At 35.4% G+C, this 6,318-nt stretch overlaps 1 long non-coding RNA gene across 1 annotated transcript; it reads left to right on the plus strand.

Moving 5' to 3' along the window:
- Positions 1 to 2,033: 2,033 nt before the first annotated feature.
- LOC129004988 (uncharacterized) lies at positions 2,034 to 4,876 on the plus strand. Its single transcript, XR_008491787.1, has 3 exons — positions 2,034 to 2,098; positions 3,318 to 3,431; positions 4,768 to 4,876. It is a non-coding gene; the product is annotated as an uncharacterized LOC129004988 (long non-coding RNA).
- The last annotated feature ends 1,442 nt before the right edge of the window (positions 4,877 to 6,318 follow it).

A 6,318-nucleotide genomic window follows, 5' to 3' on the forward strand; every position in this document is an offset into this window, starting at 1 on the left:
TGTAGTTTGATAAGAGCATGTCTGATCTCCTCTATGTTTGCTTTGTGTTGTGTGTGTCTGTGGTTGGGACAAAAGCAGATGACAGTAAAACTGAAGGCTATAACGTAAGTTGTCAACTTATCCTCGGTATAGTAGGCTATAGCATAGATAAAACATACTCCTTAGTAGATTTCCCATCCTTATGGAACAGCTGAAGCCAATTTTACTGTTAGTTCTGTCTGGTGTACTGTACAGTGGTGTTTTGTTTACAATTCGTTTCTTGCTATTTCAGTAATTTAAAACCTCGTTTAACCAAATGAAACTATCTAATCATAAACAATAACTTGTCCACTAGCTATATAAGATTAGGCGCACACGAGCGATTATTTTGAGGCGATTATTTCATCGGCCGATCTGTTCATCATGTATTAGAATGGAAGCGCGCACACAGGCAATCGAAAATTGTGCCGACTTTAAAATCTGCATTTTGCTGCAGATTCGTAGGCGAGGCGATTGTCGGCCGGGAATCTGTAACGTACAGGTTGCTACCTGTCCCCGCACACGGTCGACTAAAAAATCGGCCAGTAACCGATATTCCATTGGATTTAAAACTATAAGATCTTTACAGCCATTAAAACATGTTTACTCAAACTTTTGTAAGTTTTATTTCCGAGTTTACCCCTATTCAATTAAAGCTGGATTAACATTTTATTACCAGGTACTTTTTTGGTAAAAAGATAGTCCAATCTGTTGTCCAACTAATAGTAACAGTTTATCAACACTTTCATCAGATATTCTTTAGTAATTAAAGAACTTTTACTGTCATCACTTAAACAAGGGTATAAACGGTCCATTTAAAGTCTCTGACTTCCTATCGAATGAACCCAATATTTATAATGTCTTCTATTTTTTCTTTGATCTAATCAGAAGAGCACAAACACAAGTTTAATTCATCAAAGTCCATTTAGGATAGCTTAACAACGCATTCGAAAAAATTTCTCAACTAAAAATCGCCACGTGTGCGCCTAGACATAAATCAGGGGCGATTTATTTTTGGTTGATTTTTTAATCGGCCGATCAAAAAATCTACCGTGTGCGCTCAGCCTAACCAAAAAACAGTGAGGCACAAATCATGAGAAACTAACACTAAAAGAATAAAAACAAACTGTAAGCAAAACACAACATCTACAGTACACCGAACAGAACTAACAATATAATTGGCTTCAGCTGTTCCACAAGGATGGGAAATCTACTAAGGAGTATGTTTTATCTATGAATGGCATTCAATTTTTTATCTTCGGCTATGTTTGTACATACCCTTTCAACTTTGTAGTCTATTAATTCCACCATTTTACCATTGTGCCATTTTTTATACTACACAATCGTTTCTCATCCAGTTATAAAATTTAAAGTCAGTTTTGATGTATTTTGACTTGTAATATCATTGACCGACTTTCAATCGTGTCCATTAATTTTTCTAACCAGCTTTTCAGACAAGCTATTTTCCAAGCCAGCACTATTTTTAAAATATGATTAAACAAGGATAGCCAGGTCCAATTCAGCACACAAAAATTAAACTGAATTTTCTAATGATTGGACTGCCAACTTTCCTATTACTAGTCGAGTACAACAACCTATCAAGCTACCCAGATCAAAAAATTCAATTCAATTAAAAAATTTCAAATGTTAGGTATAATATGAAAAGTTAATTTTGGTCGAAAAGGAGTCACATAAACTGTTAGAATTTCAGAGGAACTATTTCATGATTCATACACAATTAACTGATTCCACAATGATCCAGGTAGAATTCATGTGTGATCGTTTATTGAATTAAAAACTAACCTATAGGGTGCACACTTTTTCCCATTTCTTGTTAATAGAATTTACTAGTATAAACTATTCTAGAGTGTATTTCAGGGATGAAATTTCCTTTTCTAGTACACCTACTGTTAAGGGTGAGGTGTGAATCTATGGATTACAAAGGTAAACACTTTATTCAATTAATGCAAATGTTATAATGATGTGTATACAACAAAATTTCCACTCATTGTTACAGCCTTTTGACAAATTCTTTCCACACCTGACAACGGAAAAAGATGAGCTCCCTATGTACAGAGTGGTAAGTTTGTGTGCAATAACCTTAGAAAGTACCTGGGGATTGAGCTTTGCTAGTGTGAAAATCATTATTACACAGAGCAGTCTTTGGCCAATGATGTTCATCCAAATATTCTCAAGATCTGTTTGTACCACTCCACACATAGATCATGGATACTGAAAGTAGCCTTCTAAAATAAGTATAGTCACATAATTTCGTCTCACTTCTTCTAATTTCAATATAAGCTTGCGTCCTCAATTTTGTGTAATAAAATGTTGGGTGTCAATTTGTCTTGTGAAGTTATACCAGTTATATGTAAATCTAGGGAATGATATTTTTTTTATAATTACAAGATCAATTAATCTAAATTTACAAAATGTTTACTACAAATTTAGACTCTCTCAATATACATGTTGAATGCCTGTTCCATCTTCAAATTTTTGAGCAGATCTCCATTTTTTTCTAGATCTTCTCAAGCACATGCTCATTGCCCTTAAAATTGAGCAAGTCAATGTCACTCTAATCCAATTAACAACCAGACTGTAAGGTTTGCCCAATTTTTCTGACAGCCTCTCAGCCAGTGCTCTTATCAGTGTTTGAAAACAGGGCCAGCGAGAGCGGTCACGGGCCCCTGGGCTGAGCAATCGCGAGCCCCCTATTTTCCTGATTTAGTGTCCAGCCGCCTCCGTGCTGTTTTGTTACTCATATAACAATACATATCAAAAAGGCATGGTAATTTGATTAATTCTCGTTCTCACAGTTGCAACTTACTTATGATTCCGCAGACTGATGTTATCAGGGGAGTGAAAGAGGCATTCTGGCACTCACATGCTAACATATACGTTCTTTTCTTATCTTCTTCTGCATTTTTTATGACATTGTCATGAGGTTTGAAGATATAAGAGGGAGCATCAGTGTCTACGACACGGATGTCAAATAATGCTTCCCTCTGTGTCACCCATACCCCTCTACATGCCAAGTCAGCTTTAATTGCAGGCCCGTTTAAATTTTCATTCTCTGTCTGTTATAAGGGGCTCTTTTATACAATTCCACCATACCTGTTCCATAATGTTTCCTAAAGCATCTCTAATTTATTCACTGTGCCGTTTTATAATTCGGCCACCAACAGGACATATGAGGGCATGATCTGTATTAAAGTCTTTTTAGTCTTAAGATAGTATGATTATTTTATCCTTGACACTCTGGTATTTTTTGAAGTCAAAGCAAACTCTTACTTGTTCAGTACAGATGGCGAAACCACCCTACCACTTACACCAACCGTCCTCCGCCTAGAAGGAGAGGAGAAGTAACAACGGAGACTCCGACTACAGAAGAACCAGAAGATAGTCGAGGAGATGTAAGAGATTCTTCTGTTAGATACTAAATTCCTATTGGAGCTTAGGGCTTCGGATGAGCATCAATAACCAATGTTTTTAAAACATTGGTCTTTTTTGTTTGATGTTCGATGATTTAAATGGATGGTAGGCGGTCGAAGCTTTTGTTATATTAATGTTTTTGACAAATGTTATTTGTTAATGTTTTGGACAACCATTAATTAACTGAAGATGACAGAAACCAGTAAAAACACATCTATCAATTATATTAATTATTTTAAGATGGGGACGCCTCTATGTGTGTATTTTAACCCAAATATGAGTGAAGGATGATTGTAGGATGAGTGGCGCGATCTTGTAGTCTTGTTAGTGACTAAGTTCGACATATTCCTAAGACACTGCTGTTAATTAATTAATAGCCCATACAGTTAATGGCAACTAAGGGACCTACATTTTATTGTGAAATCCAAATCACATTTTTGCTTTGGTATTAACAAATTGGTCTAATTATCAGGATAGTACTGCGGATAGTTGTAGTACTCACTAGTGCAGACGTTAATCCACACCAGAGAGTATCACATCCACAGTCCATACCTATAAATATCCACAATTCATGACCTCCTATAGTAGTTATGGATTACAGGACGATACCACCGTCCCAGTCTAACAATACCATCAAACAACATTGATGACAGTGTCAGCAATATACAATAGTAGATGCCGATATTACCATCGAAGGTTGACCCATCCCTACACATAAGGGCTTGACAACAGGGCTAGTAAACCTTCCTTAAACCTTTACATCCCTCCAGCTCTTCTTATATTACTTTATTTCCTTAATTACATTCCACTTCTTCATCGCCTCTGATGATTCCAGTCCAGTACCTGACCTATTTCTTCCTATGACATCCTGCTGTTCCCGTGGCTACTGCTTCCCCATTTCAGTATGCTCTTGTAGCAGCAAACCCTAACTACTTGATCAAGATATGGCCTTTGTCCAGCACAGAATGTCCTCAAAATATTTTTCAGACATCGCTTTATTTGTTTGTCAACTAAACTAGAAAGCAACGAAACAAAACACATAAACCGCCAGGTAGTTATCCTAATAAATCCTCAAGCCAAGGGAATCTTTCGACCAGCATTACATAATTTAAATTTTGTCCACAATGTACAAAATACTAAGTTATGATGCCAAAAGAAATCTATTAGTTAATAATTAATTCAGATGAGGGCTGAAGTAAGCAAAATTTAGGATTATTTAGATGCTGGGAAGAATTACTAGCACATAAAAAATATGGAATGTTTTCAGGAAATGTTTTCTTGTAAACTGAAATAATAATAAAATCTTTATGGTTTCAGTTTATCTTTGTTCCTGACGCTACACCAGTTTCAGACGGGCATCCATTCTTAGACAAGTTTGGGAAAAGACCAAGCAAGATTTATTAATACTGTCTCATTAAAGAAGTAATTGGTTTTTTAAACGTCATTATTATTTTATTCTTACCAATTATCAATGATTTAAAATGGTACCTAATTTGGTTATAACTTCTTTAAAACATTACTATTTTCTTCCTTCTTAATTCTTAAAGGCCACACAGGCGTTTTCCAAAATACTTCCATTGGCAATATTTCATTGCTTCCATTTTTTATTTTTGTCAAATAAACTGTGATGTTTCAAAAATAAAAATGTGGGAACCTACTTTTACTGCATATAAATAATGGTCAAAAAATAATTAAATATACAATATATGCATTTCGACTTATTAGACTACAGAAACTTGAAGAAAACACTAAGAAACCGCGGCCGCCCGGACGAGGTTTTTCAATAGTCAATACATAACATAGGTACTGAAAAAAACTGGACCTCACTGCTATGTTTACCTTATTATGAGTTCTCTAGTGGAACTGTGCAAAAGAGGATCATTTAAAAAATCAAATGTTTAGAGTCGGGACCACATAAGTTTGCAGTTGAGGGAGGAGCCTATTTACCATATGGGTTTGAATGAACCAATGAGAACCGTGCGGTGTTGCCAAATCTTATAATACCAGCTGATTTGACAATATTGCTTAGTATATTTTATTAGTGCGATGTGGCAAAGTTGCACCAGCCTTGTCTTGTGATTGGCTTCCACCAACTGCAAACTTACGTGGTCCCGACTCTAGGCCTACTAGTGGGTATATAAGCTACACATAGCAAAAAATCAACTACTGTATTTACATTTTTAAATAACATCTTACACTTGTTTTTCATGCTGGCCATTATAGTTACTTTTTTAATGACCCTAAAGAACTACATTATTTCTTTTCTAAGGTTAGGGCTGTGGCCCTCAACCCCCCCCCCCCCCTCCTAAAGTTAGCTGTTTGAAAACCCCTCCCTTGACCATAGTCCTGGACTATGACCAACTCATTAAATTAACCCTCAAATAATCCCAATAAAATTTCGTTAACACTAGCGATCGTTGACACAGGCCATCAACTAGAAACGAAAAAAAAAACTAGCTTCAAAATTTACATGGGATGAGAAGTCTATTATTTTAGAAAAGGTCGTCGACGTCTGTCTATGTGTCTATCCAATAACAATTACCAAGGACCAAGATACATGGTTTTATATTGAATTATAACAAACTGCATCTATTCTACCATATGTACGTTACTAGATTTAATTATAACCATAGATAAAAGGGGTAGCGGATTTTTATACCCCTGGAATTTTACCCCCTGATTAAATTTCAAATCAGTTCTTTGATTAAATATAGACTTTTAAGCAACTGATGAAGTAACATTTTATCAAATTGTTAAAATATTTCCATGTGGAATGGCTTTACTACAACACTTCTGTTTGTTGCTAAATACACTTATAATTTTGAAAATATTTTATAAGTTACTTGTAGGAGAAAATGTTATTAATTT

The sequence above is a fragment of the Macrosteles quadrilineatus genome, unplaced genomic scaffold (genome assembly GCF_028750875.1).
Source record: "Macrosteles quadrilineatus isolate MER2022 unplaced genomic scaffold, UCM_ALF_1.0 Scaffold_14__1_contigs__length_3811126, whole genome shotgun sequence".
Lineage (NCBI taxonomy): Eukaryota > Metazoa > Arthropoda > Insecta > Hemiptera > Cicadellidae > Macrosteles > Macrosteles quadrilineatus.